General features: G+C 41.4%; 1 protein-coding gene across 5 annotated transcripts in view; it reads right to left on the reverse strand.

Moving 5' to 3' along the window:
- LOC309611445 (uncharacterized protein) overlaps positions 1 to 18,749 on the reverse strand; it is a 118,103-nt gene that overhangs the window by 41,410 nt on the left and 57,944 nt on the right. Inside the window, exon 1 of one of the 5 annotated variants that reach the window (XR_014234531.1) lies at positions 1,752 to 17,062. The exons of the other annotated variants lie outside the window; for them this stretch is intronic. The gene's annotated coding sequence lies outside the window, so the exon portion shown is untranslated. Of the gene's footprint in view, positions 1 to 1,751; positions 17,063 to 18,749 lie in introns of those variants that run through there. 5 annotated transcript variants of the gene reach the window in all.

Below are 18,749 nucleotides of genomic sequence, written 5' to 3' on the forward strand. Positions count from 1 at the left end.
TTTAGAACAGTGTTGATAGATTCTAAATGCATATGAGGAAGAACTCCTCTCCCGACACTCTCTCAGACTCACCAGCCATACCAACTTGTCATTGCCCAGACATACCAAGATCTCTTAAATGCCTGTGCATTTGCACATCTCGGTCCTTTCTTCTGGCATGTTCTACCCACTCTTGTTTGCTTGAAGAGCTTCTATTCATCCTCCCAGTCTCAATTCATGCATTGCCTCATGGGGGAAGATTATCCTGACTGAACAGGATAGAACTAGGTGATCACTTGTCCACGCTCTCATGGCATTGTGAATATCTCTAAAGTAATATGTATCACGTTGTACCAAAATTGCTTATTCATACATTCATCTCCTCATTGTTATGAGCCTCTTGAGAGATGAGGCCATACACAGCACTTGGCACATAATAGACAGCAAAAACTGTTCACTGAATTAATTGAATGAATGACTACTGATGCCTTAAGAGGCAGTGAATTCCTGCCACCAGAAATATTTAAACAAAGATGAGATAGTTGTTTAGCAGAGATGTACAGAGAGGACTGAAGCATCTGATACTGAACCAGCTAACTACTAAATAGGACCCTCCAAACCTGAGAGTCCTTGGGGCTAGGTGAAGAAAACTGTGCAATCACAAAGGCACAGAGAAGGAACAGCTGTATATTTGGGGAATAGCAAGTGGCTCAGTTTGTCTGGGCAAGAGGACAGGATGGAGATAGGATTGTAGCAAGAAAGAGATGACACACCCAAACGAGTAAAGGAACATCATTTAATAAGTGTACTATTTAAGAGGAGTGGGCAAGGTAAAGTATCCCTCATGGAATGATAAAGTCTGCAGGGCCTAACAAGAGCAGGCCGCCATTCCAAATGGGCAACAAGAAGGAAGTGGAGTTCCCAGAGCCCTGTGAAAGGGGGGTGGCTTGATATAAGTCGTGGCCTAAGTAGAGGAATGGGATTTAGTCACTGCCAGGGATCTACAGGGAGAGGGAAGAGAGGAGTAAATATCCAGGCACCCCATCTCCCTCTGCTGTCACCCTCCAACGGCCCACCGGTGCCTGCCAGTGGCCACACCCAAAGCCAGACAGCAAGGGAGCCCAGGGAAGGTAATCTATAGAAGCCCAGAGCAGGGCAGACAATGAGGGGCAGGCTAACGGCATGAACATTACTTGGCAAGCCCTCAAGAGCTGTCACGGAGTTTGGGGCATAAGGGTGCCATGATCCAGGCTCTGCTTGAGGATGGTTAGTTTTGTGGCTGTAATCAGAATGAATTCTGAAGGCAAAGAGGGAGACGGAGGCAGGGAAACAAACTAGGAAACCACTGAATCCATTCATTTAAGTGAGAGGGGAGGAGCCTCAGCAAGGGGACGCCTTCATTACCCATATCAGGCCTGGGAAGACCCCTGATTGTCCCGCAGATTGCACACTCCCTGAGCGGCTCACCCTCTACGTAAGCAGCCCACCGCGCCACAAAGGTGGAGAAGAAACTTCTCCAGTAAACAACACGATCCTACTGTACGGCACAGGGAACTATATTCAGTATCCTGTGATAAACCGTAATGGAAAAGAATATGAAAAAGAATGGATATATATATGTGTATAACTGAATCACTTTGCTGTACAGCAGAAATTAACACAACACTGTAAATCAACTATACTTCAATAAAATAAATCAAAAAAAAAAAAAAAAAGAAGAAAAAGAAAGAAAAGAAACTTCTCCAAACCAAGAAAACATTTCTGGTGTATACCTTTGAGTTTCCTCCTGATGTTCGCTTTCCCTCTTTTCCTCTGTATCTAAACTTATACTGGGCAAGCCCAGAGGAAAGTAGCTGTGGCAACTGAAGGTCACAGAGCAGACAGCAGTGATTGAGTTTCTTATCATAAAAAGCAAAAAAATGAATAGAGATCCACAGGAGGAAAGCCCCACTTGATTGTCAGTAACCACTTCTCCAAGATTCTGACATTTAATTCTTCTCCGGCTGCCCACCCACCCTCTCATCAAGCAGCGACCAAACCCATCCTTCTTGGCTTCTTCCTTCCAAAAACTGTCTTCCTTGGGCCTCATCACAAAGGGACTGATTCTCAGCTATTACATTCAGAAAAAATCCGACGACCTTATCAGCAACTAGACCAGCACAGAGGTGAATAGAAGAAGCGTAACATTTCCTCTGCGAAGCCCTCTCTTTCTGCAGGAGCGGATTCGGGTTCCTTCTTCCATGCCCGCTGCACCTCATCTCCACCTGCATCATCACACCAGGTGGGCACCCGGCCTTGGTGGGTGGAGGGGCCACCTGATATTTCCTTTTACCAGGTGGATAGGAGATAGCTCTGCTCTATTTCTTGTTTTCTGTTCAGAATGAGCCTCTTTTTTCATTAGTATTATTATGCAAAGTTTCCTGAAATAAAAAGAACAATGACTGTTTGAGTCCTTCCCTCTTTAATGACACACAGCGCAACAAAGCTCATTAGATTGACATTTACTTTTTTTCTCCACTGCCTCATTAGAAGCTTAGCACCTCTAAGAGGATTGCTTACAATGCATTGTCGCTGAGCACATGGAAAGCCTTTAAAGATTTTTGTTTGTCTCTCAACAAACTCCTTGTCAGGCTTTTCAAAACTGAGGTGTAGAAGGAAAGAACATCTGACAAAGAAAAAGGCTGAGTTACCACACACTTAGAAGCTCTTCACCCGCTTGCAGCACTATCATACATCATCAGCAACATGCGTTAACAAATCCTGACAGTTTCCATTTTCAGACTGAAGGGGCAAATGATACAAACCTGTCCTAAAGCAATCGTCTTTTCATGATTAGAGGTTGCATTCATGTTTGAGTTCTTAAAACAAACGAAGTGTTCATGAGAATCTTCCGCACTTCCCCCTTTCCACCAGTATGTCCACTCCCAAGGACAGCAGGAATAACAGCTGGTCAATTCCATGGGCTTTTGCTTAGACTCAGGGCAGTGGTACAGACAGACAGTCAGACGCCCCTCAGTGGAAAATAGCGAGGCCAATAAAGGCCAAAGTGGCAAGAAGCCACTTAGAAACCACATGTGTCCCCAAAACAGTAAATAACATTGTGTGGATTTAACAATTCATTCTGTTGATGAATCCAGCACACAAGTATTTATCTTGCTACAAATTTGTTTTTGTTTCCTGACATCGTTTTAAAAACCAGTTTTGATGACAGAAAATACTTTCTTTAATCCTACTGATATTTGTACCCAGATCTGTTTCCTATACTAAGAACTGCACAAATAAACTGCCCGCATCATAATCCTGATGCAATCTAAATCTCTTGTTTACCTATGCTGTTTTCTTGTCTTTCAAATGGACACACTACAGCTGCCTTCCCAGTGCAAAAGGGGGAGGTGTGCCAAAGAGGGCTGAGAGATGGAAGTTTCCTCGGTGTGGGTAAGAGAACAGGCCAGAGGCAGGGGAGGTTGGCTGGGGCCGTGAGAATCTGCACTGCTGTGACCGTCATTCAGGTAGCTGCTCTTTCCTTCGTCTTCCGAGGGGTGGTTCTTGGCTGCTGGCTTAACTTTCAGAAAGCACCCCGACTTCTCCAAGCTTCACGGGTCAGCTCCTACTTTTGCATCTTATTTTCTTTAGCAAAAAGGAAAGGAAAGGAATCAGCATTGGAAAGCTCTGAGATTCGGGGACAGTTCTTCAAGAGCAGAAGCAGAGTACAGGTGGTTCATTATGAATTCTTAACATATTAAAATAAGCCAATAAGAGGAGTGTTAGGTTTCTTTTCAAATTAGACCCTGTCTTTGTTGAGAAAGAAGAAAATATGAGGGGTCTGGACTTTTTTATTTTTTCAACAAAACATTGTTTTGGTTTTGGTTTTGGTTTTTCAAGGACACATCATTTTCCTGGCTGTGATATGTAATGCTTCATTTTACCAATCTGCATTAAGTGGTTCAGCTTATGACTATAAACAGTCTCTAATTTTGTCATTAGCATGAGTCGTTCAAGTGTAAGATACTCAAAGATAATGTCCTCAAACCATTTAAACAAGATTCTTTCATTCTTCACTTGAGTAAACATATCTTGGATAACTTCTCTTGAGTCTGGCATGGACCAGGGTGTTCTCTTAAGTCATTTTCCAAGTCAAGATCGGTACTTATCTCCTTCTCTTACCCTACCAATTAATAATGTCACAGGCTTGAGAAGCAGCTGGCCAGGGTCTCACCTATATGATCTGGAATAGGGAAAGCTAACTGGCATTAAGGCATGTGGGAGAAGCCATATAGCACAGCGGTTATGCAAACTGACTCTGAAGTTTGTCTGGGTTCAGTTCCCACATCTGCCACTTTTTAGGTCAAGGAGGATAAACAATTTAACCTCAGAATAATAAATACAGAGGACTTAGATAAAGACTTAGCACATGGTAAGTACTATACTAAATGTTAGTTATTTTTAGGACCCTGGCTTTAACAGGGCTCTGTCACTACCAAGAGGAATGATTAGGGATCCAAGGCCTAGCCTTCCTCCTACTGAAGTGGCCAAGTCATTCCCAACACTATTCGCCAGCCCCTGCTGATGCTGTCCTGTCTTGCCAGCAATGCCACCACAATGACATGCATGTCCTTCACCACTGCCCTCTCCAGCCTCTCAGTGCTGCCCCACTGGTCTCCTGGGTTGATCCTGTTGCTTCCACAAATATAAGGGGAGACTCTCCACTCTTGTTGCATCTCTTTATCAGACTAAGTGTGACCTTGTTCTCTTTTCTTAGTAAATCTCCCATAAAGGGTAGTTTCACCTTCTTAGTTTCCTACATGACAATCTTTCAAATAACATGATAAAAGCTACCCCCTGGGCTAAGTCAGAAAACATTTGGGTGGCAACTCCAATAACTTGCTCAAAAAGTCCTTTCCCACTAATTATAAATTAGTGTTCCAAGGAAGGAGTTAAGGCATCTTGATCTCTCCCTATATATCAGTATCATTACACTTTATGTTTGCTGCCCCACAGCAAAACACACACACACACACACACACACACACACACATGAGTCTTGCACCATACCTTACTGGAGAATTTTAGTCTCCTTAAGGACTGATCAACACTTCCAAATTCTCTTTACAATATTCTCAGAGAACCTATCAATTTCACATGCAAAAGAGGTCTGAAGCATGTTTGGGATATGCTAAGGCTCTTGGTATTTTAGATCAGTTGATATTATATATTAGCCCCTTTCTGAAGCTACCTTCCTCGATTCTATTTTTCCTGATGTTTCCGTGTTAGTGTTTCTTAAATTGTGGTCAAGGACCATTGACATCAAAACCACCTGACTTAATAAAAACCCAGATTCCCCACATCAGCTGAGTCAGGATCTCTGGGAGTAAGGCTCAAATGTTTGAAGTTCTACAAGCTGTTCTTTCTATGCAGTCTAAAGTCTGAGAACTAGTGTTCTACATCATTTTGAAATCCACATCATTTTGAAACAAGCATTAACTGCATTACCAAGCAATATATGTCTATCTGACCAATTAAATTGTTGGAAGCTAGTACAGTGATCTTTAACATAAAATCCTGTATTCCGTCCTTTGTTATTTAAGATGTGATCTTGCTATCACTAAGGTGAAGAACATTTGCAAGACAGGACAGCCGCTGGTTGCAGGAATCAATGAAATGAAGTCTGTTTGCCTCCTTCAAGATGAAAGAATTGGTACAAATATACAACAAAGCCCATAACAGGAAGTCCAAACAGCCTATAGGGGTAGCCTAGTGGTTGGTGGGTGAGCTTTGCAGTCAGTGAGACTAGGATTCAGATTCCAGTATGGACACTAGCTGTGTGACCCTCAGCTTTCTTAGTTTGTGCCTTGATGTTCTCACCCATAAAATTTAGATACTATTACTGACCTCATAGATTTGTTGTAAGGATGAAGTGAAAAAATGTAGGTAAGGCATTTGGTATAGGACACACACAGTAAATGTGTTTTAAAAGTTATTATTTCCAAATGAGAATTATTCCTGATGGATTCTGAAATAAACCAAACAGTTCTCATCCGCATAAAATCTTCAAGATGGTTAGTGAGTTACTGGCCAGATGCCACTTTGCCTTCTTTCCAGATATCTGGATACCTCAATAGTGTGATTTGCAAAGAACCACAGAGCAAGGCAACCTTAAGTCAGAATAGCCAGATATTCTACCGGACAGCTCCAACCCGAGGGAAGAGTCTAAGGAAAGAATGGCAAAACCAGAGTATGAGATGGACCGTTCAAAGGTGGGGCAGATTCACTCAACAAAATCATTACAGGGCACATGTGCCAGGCACAGTTCCGAGCTGGGAGTACCGCACGGAACAAAACAGACAAAATCTTTTCCCTTGTGGGGCTCATACAGGGAAGCAGACAGTAAACAACTCAGTTAATAAAATAGACAGTATGTCTGATGGTGAAGTGTACTGTGAGAAAAATCAAGCAAAAAAATGGGAATAAACTGAGCCAGGGTGGATAAGAGTTTGTCATGGTAAAGCAGAAAAACCTATGCATTGTTCCATCAGTATCATCTCCCCTTGCCCTAAATCCACAAGTGAAAGGTGACCATTCGATTAATTCTCAGTAACTATTTTCTGAATGAAGGATATGCCTCAAGAGGAAACCAAAATCTCTGAAAATAAAGCACACCTGTTTCAACTGGTTAGCATTAGTATCTGGTACATTTAAACACTCAATAAATCATTGTTGCAGAGATCGATGGCTCAGCAAACAAGCGAAAGGATTGCCACCTTTCAGGAAGAATGATGACAGCTCCATCCACAGAGACTGTTCTCTGTAATGATTGCAACCTCCACAATAAGAATAACAACAACGTGGGCCTGATTGCTCACTTATACTTGGTATTCTCCTAAGCACTTTATATGGATTATCTCATTTGAACCTTACAACAATATTGGAGATTCAGGGGAGGAATTGCCCAGTAAAGGACCTGTGGTAGCCTTCTCTGTTGAGTGTGCCCTTCCTATTGAGAAGCGCATCCTTCTCAGTCAATAAGTTGGGTCCTAAGTAGACTTCAGAGCAGTGATTCTGATTACCAGTCAATCAGGTGCTCTTCAAATTATCAAACACAGATGTTCACATTTTCCAACCCAGCTGCCAGTCTGCTCCCAGCAAAGCACTGTTCCTGATAACCGTCCAGCCCAGACCTGGAAGTTTTTCATGTCTTTTCTCTTTCAGTCATTCTACTGGTGTTATCCAGCGCTTGCTGCGTCCAAAGCTCGAGATGCAGTCAGAGGTCCCTGCGCTCCCGGAGTTTACAATCAGACCCTGAAAGAAGGCTCAACCCTTTAGAGTGAAACAAAGCAAAGCAATGCGTTTGCCTTAGGGTGTGTACAACAGGTGCAAGAGAGGACTGAGGACTTTGATTTACACCTTTGGAGGCTAATTTTGATTTCCAGTATGGAGAACTATTGGAAGGAGTGAGGACAGAGATATCTGTGAGTCAGAAAGGGCAGCTATGCACCTCAGGGAAAAGAGCGAGGTGCACCTGGGCTCTGCCTGCACCAAAGACCCAAGATAGGGCCACAGCATGAGTCACACCGGCAGCTGCTTTCCAAGCTGCTGGAAAGCCAGTCACAGACAAGGTTGATAGAACCTATGCCTGCCCTGCCGGATTCTATTTTGAAGATTTAAAGCTGGAAATCAGTGCTGAATGATAGGTCGGAGCTACCGAAAACCCAAACCATAGTTAAGAAAGAGAGAATCCGATTTACCAGGAAAAACAAATTGCTTACAAAAGTAGTGCTGTAACCAGTTCTGGGAACAAATAGTGCCCTTTTTTTTTTTTTTTTCCAGTGTTTTAAAAGGAAAGAGGCAGCAATTAGAGAGGAAGCGGAGGCAACAGTGCAGACGCACAGTGGAACAGAGCTGGAGGAGGGGCCTCAGCACGCTGCGCCAGAAGTGGTCCAAGTTGGATGCCAATCTGATCGTGTTGCTCCTCTGCGTAAACCCTGCAGAAGCCTCCCACTCTCCTTCAAACAAAACCCAAACTCCTTCACCTGACCCACAGACACTTGCAAAACCTGGTCCTCTCCTTGGCTTTACCTCACCATTCTCCTCTTCCCTTCATCTATTCTGAACTGCTCTCGGGTCCTCACAGGTGCCTCTACCCTGCCGCCATTGGATCATCACGTGGGACACACTTCCCCTCCCCATCTTCATCTGACTGCCACCTACTCATTCTTCAGATTCTGCTTAAATACCATTTCCGCAAAGAAGCTTTCCTTACCCTGGTCTAGGTTAGGTCCCCTTGCTGTGTTCACATAATTCCCTATATTTCCTCTCTCATAATATTCAGCAACTTTCTAATCATTATTGACTTATTTATGTGTCTTCCCTACTAAATAGTAAACTTCATGAGTGCAGAGATTGTTGTAAGTGCTCATAAAACATCTGTTAAATTAATCAGTTGATTCAATTGAAGCAAAATTTATTTGGGGACTCTAGGTCCTTCTTGAATTCTAAATGGCAAGAAAAAAAAAAATTAGGCAACATCTCAAAGGAGAAGAGAAAGGACAATTCTTGCCTGTGGTGGCCCAGCAGCTTAGGCTTTATGATCACCCATACCCTTCCTCATTAGCATGTGCCCCCCCTCCCCAGTATAAAAAAATTCTATAAAGCTACTTTACCTCCTCCCCAGTCCAGGAAATATTATCTTTCCTCCTTTTATTCTCACTTCATTCACTGAGCAAACATTTATAAAGCAACTTCTGTGAGAAGCACAGAAGCACAGCAAACACTGACTCTCTACATTTTTGTTGTTTTTGACCTTTCACAGGTGGTGATTTAGGAGCTGGGTGTAACAAATTCAGAAATAAGCAAGATTTTAATTTCAAGGGGTAAAAAGATTAATAAAAACATATTTAGTGTAAATTCAAAAAACTATTTAGGAATCTTTGAGCTGTTGGCAACAGAAAAACCAGTTTGAATTAGCTTAAACCCATGATTTCATTGGCTCACAAATCTTTTAAAGGCCAGAAGTTGTTTCAGGCATGGTTTTTTCCTGACATGGACTTCACAGAGTCCCCAGGCTCTGGCTCCTTTGTGATTCTCTGAGCTCTACCCTCTGAATGACAGCTTGACCTCCTCAGCCTTCCTCGTGGTAACACTTATTCCAGATCTCACTTCTTCCACCACCTCAGAAGAAGAGGAACTCTTCACCCACCTCCCACATAGGAAAAAGGAAGCCTCCTTCCCAGGAGCCTCCAGCAAATGGGGGCATTTCCTCCCCTATCACTGTCAATATGCCCATCCTGGAACCAGTTGCCTCACCCAAGGAATGGGATACATTGGTTGGTTTCAGCCCGTCAGGATCCACCACTGGAGCCAAATATGGTGTCCATTCCACACCAGCTGTATAGCTGAGCAAAGTAGAACCTATCCCTAAGGGGAAAAAAATCGAAGACTGTTGGAGAAATGAAGAAATAGATACCAAACAAGCAGTCAACAAATGTCCGTTGTACAGGTGTATGGTCAGGCCACCCAAGATGGCTGTTCTCTTGCTCTCTGTACACCCGCTGCTCAACCAGTGCCTGCTTCACCTACACTCTATTCACCTGACTGACCTTCCCTCTTAATAATAGAGCCTAATCAGTAACTGCCTACGTGCTTGCCCTCTGCCCCGGCTGCTGATTTCCCTGGTAACTGAGGAGCCAACCTAACATCAATTCCCCCTGCAACTGGTAGTCTCCTTCTCCTTCAAGTAGCGAAGATTGCTACCATGTCCTGCCTGCCATCTGCTGTACACAGTGGGGTGTTGTTCAGGACATTTTGCTTCAGACTTGTAAGATTCCCTGTCCAATAAACCATTGATGTCTCTGTTGCTGCCTCCGGGCTCTTTCCTCAGTCTCACAGCTGGGCAATTACAAGGTTTACAAGGTGCAGCCCAGCAAAAGGTAACTAGATATTCAAAGCAGCACTCAGGTTTTTCCACCTCACACAAAGAAATATGTCATCATGGCTGGGTAGCTTATAGAATCCCCGATTCTTAGAAGTAGAAGGAATTGTAGAGATGGAGTCCAATCTAACCCTTTGTGTTATAGTAATTAAGCCTAGGAAAACTGAAGTAATCTGCCCCAAATTACACAATTTGGTGAATGCCATTGGAAAGAACATAACCCAGGTGGTTTTATTGTTGATCTAACATTCCTTCTTGCTTGTCATTACTACACAATCAGGGCAAAATCATACCATATGATAAGTCATTTCTGTTATTCTCTAAACACAGAGTTTACTTGCAGAGAGAGTATTTTTGTTGGGTTTGTGAGGAAGAGGGTACATAGGAAAGAGTGAAAGAATGGAAAGAGAACAATTTTAATATCCTTTCCATTTTCTTTTAATTCACACAACTTTCTAACACATTTATTGACCCTAAAAACAAGAACTTTTCTCAGAGCTGAGAAAATGCGACACTAGGACTTTGATAATAAGAATCCACGTAGCAACAACAATTAGGCTTCTAAGTTCTGATCCCAGGGCTGAGCACCATTTGGGGAAAAGACAAGTTATTGTCTCTGCTCTCAACAATCGGTGTGTTTGAGACCTGCCAGATGATGCTTATATAATGCTTTTGATTTGAGGAGGGACTCTTCAGAGTAGAGAGAAAAAGTTCATGCTGGTCAATATTTAAACATCACAGAACAACCTGTGCTCTGGGGCCTGTGAACTTTCCTCCAGGTCACAGAACTGCATTGCATTTTCAGGGCAGACCAGCGAGCAAGGGCCAGCTGTGGGTGAGGGAAGAATGGACAAGAGACAACCAAAAGTGCCCTCCCTGAGCCTGGCGAATCTCTCCCCTAGTATTCACACCCCCTCCAGGTATGGAGAGCCTATTCAAAGGCAAACAGCTCACTCTGATGGTGCTTATCTTTAACCCTTATTTACCACTAGTATCTCAGCAGCAATTGTTTAACTCACTCGGTTCCCCAGAAGAGATTCCTCTCTCAGCCTCTCTCCCTCCTCCAGGCCTTCCTCTACCCTGTGGTCCAAAATCACTTTCTAAACATGAGTTGACTTGTGTAATGCCACTGCTTAAAACACTTTGAGGAATCCAAAAGTTTACAGAATAAACTATGCCCTGTTAACATGATCCCCAAGATCCAGAACTCACTGCCCATAATATGTCCTGTGTGCTCACCCACCAGACCACTGTGGTCATCTCCCAAACCACCTTCACTCCCATGCCTTCCTACCCTTGTTCTGGCTGTTTTATCCACCCGGTAAGCGCCTCACTGCCTTAGCTATAGAGAAAATCCTGATCAGTTCTTAAGTCCCGGGGAAATATTATCTCTTCTCTCAGTTTCCCTAGATAGCGTCCCCTTTAACATCCCCTATAACATTGTATTTTGGTCCTTTCTCTACCTCTTCGTCTCCTCCAGGACAAGGACCATATTTTACTCACCACTGGGTTTTCATCCATTGCACAGAGTAGATGCCCAATTAATGTTAATGGAGTTAGATTGAATGGAGTCATATGATGTCTGTCTTGCCTTCAAAGCAGATTGAAATCACACTTTCTTCCAAAATATGTCCTAAACTATCTTAACTGTATGTTCAGTCTTTGTATTGAGTCAACCTATTTGCTCCCTCTATCCAGCTCCAAAACTCCAAGTGCAGCCCCGAACTCAACTCCCAGGACCCTGTGTGAAATGATCCAGGAGACCTTTGGGTAACTCTAGTCCACAGTCCAGAACTCAGCATCAAATCACCCTTACCACTAGTCAAATCGTGCATTTATTTATTTGTTTGTTTGTTTCATAAACATTTAAAAGCGTCCTTTGTGTCAGGCCCTATATTAAGTGCAAAAGAAATAAGGGTGAAGACGAGGGCCCTCAGGGAGCCCACAGCTAGTTGGCTGGGGGTGGAGGAGTGGCAAAACAGGCATCCCTGTTGCAGATCCTCTATCATATTTTGCCCAATCCCCAGTCTCTCTACTCTGTTTCTTGTCCTTGGGATGCTGTCTGCCTTGATTCTTGTTCCAGAGACCCCCAGCTCTCCAGACGAGAAATTGAAATCCTACTTGCAATCCTACTGCCAGGACAAAAGACTTGTCTGCAGTTTTCTTTTTCATATAACCAGCCCTTCTGCATACCACTCTTCATAGAGTGAGAAAAGTCTGACTTCTTCACAGGGTCACTGATCCTTTGTTTCAAGACTCTCTGACCTGGCTCTCAAGTCTGGCATCTAATGTGAATTATCCAGTACTCTTTAACTTTAAAGTACACAATATCCTCTGTGTATCCTATTTAGAATGGATATCCCCAGGATCCATTCCCTCAGATTCTAGTTGTCTGTATTTATTACAAGGTTCCCAGGTGATTCTGAAACAGATGATCCAGGGACTTTGAGAAGCATTGTCCTAAGATCCACATGTTCACTTAAGTTTTAGAATTATCTACACTGTCTCTATCTCACCCTACCACCAGTTTGGACCCTGCAAACCTTCAATAACTGAGCTAATTTCCCAAGTCTCCTGCCAAAGGAAGTGGAATTTAGCTAGCAGAGGACTTACTATGCATGACTGTGTGCTTTGACTTTTGAATATTATCTTCCCCAAAGTCCCCCTCACTGGGCACCGCCTACCTGTTGGGACATCTTAGATGCTTTATCTTGGCCTTTTGGCCAGTTACTTGCTTGGACTCTGATCTCTTTCCATTACCACTGAAACACCATGTTTTGTCCATCAATACCTGACAGTCATTCTCTCACCCCCCTATCTGGTGTCCCTACCTAGCCAGGTTTGGCCCCAGGTTCCAGACCTCCCCACTTAGTCTATCCAAGTGTAAATTATTGACTGCGTCTGCACAAGTCCTCAGAAACTCCAGTCCATGGTCATATTTTCTTAATCTGAAATCCCATAGCACCAATTGTCTGCCTCACTTATTGTCACTTGCTATTCTTAGTCCTGTTACCTATATCCTATCTCCCCCGCAAGACAGTAAATTAACATTACTGAGTATTTGTGGGTTAAATAATCATATAGGCCCTAACTATGGAGGACACAAAACAAGAAATTAATAGTAAAGGTAAAGGTCCAGAGGAACTTATATTGCCAGAAAAGTCAGGCTTAGAAGAGACACTAGAGTTCGCATTGAGTTCCCAGGAAAAAAGAGGTTTTTAACCACCATAATAATATTTTCCATTTATTGAGGACCACTTATGTGTCAGGCACTGTACTAGCTATATTACATGTCATTCTTCTAAACCTCACAACCATCCTTTGAAGAAACTGACGCTCAAGGAAGTCCACAAACTTTCCCACACTGACACAGCCAGAAAGTGAAAGAGTTGAGATAACAATTTAGGTTGACTCCAAAGCCTGTGGTCTATTACACTACAAATCAAGGAAATAATTATCACAAACTCCTCAATTTTACCAGAACTATTAATAGAGCCCACTATTCCCTGAAGGCCTCTAATATCACTTGGAAATTTCCAACAGGTTCAAAAAATTGTAAGAAAGACATTTTTCTGGAATAATCAGGGAATAATGTACAGTTGGGTATACAGAGCATTAAGGGGAAATGTTCTGCCCAACAGCTGTGTTCATTCCTCTGTTCAGCTCAATGGTACTAAACATAAAGCAAAATGAACTGAGCATGTTAATATTGTTTTGTCTTTGGAGAATCTGACTTCTACTTAATAGGACAGGAAAATAGCCCACCGAGCAGACTGCTAGATGGTGGCTCATCCTACTAAGGCTTTATGGCTGAGCTTCTGTAGTTTGTGTCTGCTTGAGAGATCCCCTGGCCCCTTTCCTAATTGCAGGGGTTGCCCCCAGCATGAACATTGGATTACTAGCCTGAGTTAAAGAGCACTTAGAGCCATGCTGGCCAGAACACTCGCATGACTTCCAGGCAGCTACGATAGATGCCAAGAATTAATTAATTGATGCCAATGGGATTTGTAAGCTTGGGATAAGGACACTTCAAAGCCTGGAAGCATATGCAGCACTCCACAAAATTCACACTCCCTGGCACCCCAGCAATGATGAGAGCATTGGGTTTGGAGTCCCAAGCCCAGGTCTGGGTCTATGGGAACTTGGGTCTTGCTTATCTTTCTAATTCCTCATCTGTAAATAAGAATAATCCCTGCATGACTCATTGCAGAGGGCTTTGTGAGGGCTACTCACAAAGCCCTCAAATGAGGTATTTGTATGTGAAAGCTCCAAAAGGAATGTAACTAGGGTAAATGCCCCCCTCCAGTCCTCCCATAACAATCTGTGCTTCCCCAACAAGCATTCATCACATTTTACAGTTATTACTTCTTTGTCTTTCTCTCGTATATCATATGTACCATAAGGACAGCAACTGTATCAGTATTGCTCACCACTGTCTCCTAGTATCTACCACCGTGCTGAGCGCTTGGTTAGTGCTCAATAAATATTTGTGAGATGAATGAATAGATGATAAATGCAATCTTATGTAGTGTTCTTTATTTTGTGGGAATTTCATGCCACATGGTAAAACAAATCCCATGTCACCATCACTGTCAGCTACTGGCAACTCTTTTTCACTTTATAACTGTTACTTCATACACATAGGTGGTCCTCAAGAAGTGTATAGTCCGAAGAGAATAAGATTGTACAAATGAAAAATCAAATAAACAAACACAGAAAATGCCATTTCTAACAATTTCTCCTTGTTATTTCAACTTTTTCAAAGAATTAACCTCTGGGGTAAATCCCAGCATCTTAAAACTACAAGCTTCTATCTTTGTAGACCAGGGACTGCTTAGTATGACCAGATGGACTATTTTAAATATAAATTCAATTGTATCCCAGAAATCCCAGACTTTCTTGTGGAGGAGTGACTATTTCCTGAAAGCCTTAAGAACCAGAAGTAGACATTATGTGTGAGAAGGTGTGGGGAAAGGGGGGCAGAAGTGGGTCAGAAGATGCTTCTGTAGATTCCAGTGCAAATTTTTGTGGGAATAAATAGCCAGACTCAAAACGTAAAGGTAGACTCTAATCATCTGCTAAGATCTACATGCAATGAGAAGAAATTGGAAAGCAAACATATGTTGATAGCATAGGTTCAATGCCCCAATATTTTTAGTACTTTGAAATTACAAATTTTTTATCTGCTTTTATGTGGAACAAATATGCAGACTAAACTAACAACTTGAGCAAGACATCAAGGATTTCTTCTGAGGGGTATTTTTCTCTGTGATAGGTCTACAGGGGAGACCTGAGTACAAGAGCATCACATGATACCAGGAAGCTTGGGGACACTTCCAGCAAGGAAGGGTTTAGTGAAGTCTTTATCACCACTGGGAAGAGTAAGCATGAGAAGGTGAAATGGTGAAAACAACAAGTTGGGGGTTCTAATAAAAATGGCTTCCTAGTCTAATAGCAGTATAATAATTGATCAACTGGTGAACCTTGAAACAATTAACTTTGAAAAAATAGACTGTAGAGTTCCTCGATCATTTCTAATACCTCCCTTAAAGAAAACAAGCAAATTATGATGTGTAAAAGTCCCCCTGAATTCATTATGCAACAAATAATTTTGAGATTGAATCTCAGTACTACTTACTTGCTAAAAGTTAATTTTAAGCTTCTACCTGGAATTGTGCCTATGGTAGACACTTTCAGGAGTGTAACAGACACTGAGAGTCGTCCCCCAGTGTCTATTCTCCCTTTTATCCACAGCTGAGCACAAGAGCACCAAAAATCAAGACTACACTTCCCAGCCTCCCCTGCAGCTAGTCATGTACATGACTAAGTTCTACAAATGGGGTTTCCAGGAACCTTCCTTAAGAGAGAGCTGATGCTTATTGTTAGCCCCCTCATCTTTGCCTCTCCTCCTTCTGAAACAGGTGCTGCCATTTGGAGGCTGAGGACCACATTCTTGGGCTGGATGAGCAGTGAGTGGGAAGAAGCCTGCAGCCTGAAGACTTTTAGAGGAAAAGTCACTACTCCAGCCCTGGACTGCCTACCTTCTGACTTAAATGAGAAACAACACACTTTTATCCTGATGAAACCACTATTATTTGGAGGTTTTCTGTTATTGTTGAACCTAAGCCTCACTGATACAGAGAAGGTTTGTATTCAAGGTAAATAAGAAACAGTCTCCAATTTTAAGAAGTTTCATAAACTTGAGAAGGACATGAATGGTATACACAACACTGTAAATTTGTACAAAGAATAAAATTATGAGTGTCATAAAATCAAAATATTATCGTTGAGGATGGGAACAATAAAAGGAAGACAAATTACTTCTGTTAGAAGAGAATGAAGGAAGGAATAGTGGTTCAAGTGGCATTTGAGATGGGCCCTAAAAGAAGAACAGAATTTTGGTAGATAGAAATGGGGAGGAAGACGAAACAGGCAGAAAAAACAGCATTACAAAGGCTGGAAGTAAAAAGTATGGATTGTGTTCAAGGAAGTTTAGGTGATTCAGTTTAACCAGAGCACAGGTTGTAGATAGTGATCCTTACTGATCACCCAATTGATCTATTTCCTTTTCTTGATGCATTTTTTTTCATGACCTTTGTCACTATCTGATGCCATAGTGTGTTAACTCTGTTATCTGTTTATTTTCTAGAATAACCAGAATTTCAGTTCTCCAACTTTTTGGTCTCAGAGACCCCTTTACATTCTTAAAAATTATCAAGAAAAGCTCCAAAGAGCTTTGGTTTATGGAGGATATATGTATAAATACTCACTGTATTCGAATGGATATAATGTTTTAGTTATGTAAGATGAATGTTATAGAAATCTACCGTACAACATAGTGCACTATAGTTAAGAACAGTATGTCGTGAACTTAAAATTTTTTGTAAAGAGGGTAGATTTCATGTTAAGTGTTCTTACCACAAAAAAGGGGCAGAGAGAACTTTTGGAGGATACAGATATGTTTATTACCTTGATTGTGGTGATGGTTTGATGGGTGTATGCATATGTCCAAACTCATCAAGTTATGTACATAAAATATATGCAGTACTTTGCATGTCAACTGTACCTCAATAAAGCTGTTTTAATTTTTTTAATTGATAAATTTTTAAATATTTATTTATGTATTCATTTTAAAATAACAAAAATAAACCCGTTCCATGTTAATGTAAAGAACATTTTTATGGAAAAAAATTTTCACATAAAATTATTAACAGAGTAGCATTGCTTTATATTTTTGCAATTTTCCTTAACTTCTGGCCTAATAGAAGACAGCTAGACTCCCACATCTGCTTCCACATTCAATCTGTTGTGATATCACGTATCAGGTAGCCTCTGGAAAACTTCACTATATACACATAAGAGAAGAAATTGAGAGTGAAAATGACAAATAACATCTTAGCGTTATTATGGAAACAATTTTACTTTGCAGACACCCTGAGAGAGTCACAGAGCCCCTCAGGGTCCCCTGACTAACTCTGAGAACCACTGAACTAGAATATAAACTCAGTGAGAGCAGAGATTGTGTTTAGTTCCCTGTTATACTCCCAGCACCTATACCTGGCATATAGTAGGCACTCAATAATACTCATTAAATGAACGCATGAACCTGAGGCTATATTGTGAAAGACACTGAGCGGCAGGCTAATGAGTTTGAAATTGACTTAGTAGACAAAGGGGAGTCAGTAGTGGTATCTGAGCGGGAGAATGTAACAATCTGATTAATCTGACCACACCAAGGAAGATGGGTTGGCGAGAAGGGTAACCTGAAGATATTGGTACCAAGTAGGATGCTCTTGATTTAGTCCTGGTGAAAAATAGTGAGGTTCTGAAGTAGGATGAAGACTGTACAAATGGAAAGAAGAGGACAGACGTGAGAAATCACTGGATGCAGTGTATTAGCCCCCAACGAGAAATCCATGAATCTATCCTGACTTAACTGTCTGTACGATCTTCCTCAAGTCAATCAACTCCTGTTCAATTACACTTTCCTCATCAGCAAAATAAAATATTGTATTAAATATGGATTGTCACTTTCAACTCAAAGTAATTTGCAGATGATAGAATTGTATCACCAAAATATTAATTTTAAATGTCACAAAATCATAATTCCTCATTGGTAATTATTCCTGCATTTACTGATGCTAAGACTAGTCATTAACTAAGCTCTTTAAAAAGTAAGACTAGAGAATCAATATTAAACTTCAATATTAGCTAAAGTGTTTGCTTGGGAAAAAAGTTATTTTTTAAGGAGGCCTTTTAACTTATTTAATTCTCAAACAATTCTTAGGATGTAGGGGGTTTTTTCCACATTTTGTTAATCAGGAAATATTAAGAAATACACTCCAAGCCCCACACCTTGGAGTAAGCAACAAAGTTAGTAGTTAAACAGTTATGTCTGATTCTAAAACTTACAGTCTTAACAATGTATAACACTACCTCAAAGAAATTGAGATACTGTTTAAATTTGGATATGTTGTTACAGTTTGGAAGTATGTATCAACAAAAAGAAAAATATGGCACTCATGGAGTCAAACTAATTACCACCTTAGTTAATCTACAATTATCAGAGAAAATCAGACTCTATCAGGTTAACAAGGCAGGAAAAATGACTGTATCTAGTTAATTAAAATGTATAGGAAACTATGGGCTAAGGTGGAGGAAAGAGTACAGAGCCCGGAAAATTTTGAGGAAAATACAGAAGGAAAAAAAAGACAGCATCTCATCTAATTTTCAAACCTGAGCACACCACTGAGAAAGAAACAGGCTCTGTTCTTCATCATTTCTCTGTTCATTTTTGGCTGAAGCAAATTAAGGTCATCCACTCTGGGAATAAATGAGGTTGCTC

This window comes from Balaenoptera borealis, assembly GCF_965194805.1.
Source record: "Balaenoptera borealis genome assembly, chromosome: 1".
Lineage (NCBI taxonomy): Eukaryota > Metazoa > Chordata > Mammalia > Artiodactyla > Balaenopteridae > Balaenoptera > Balaenoptera borealis.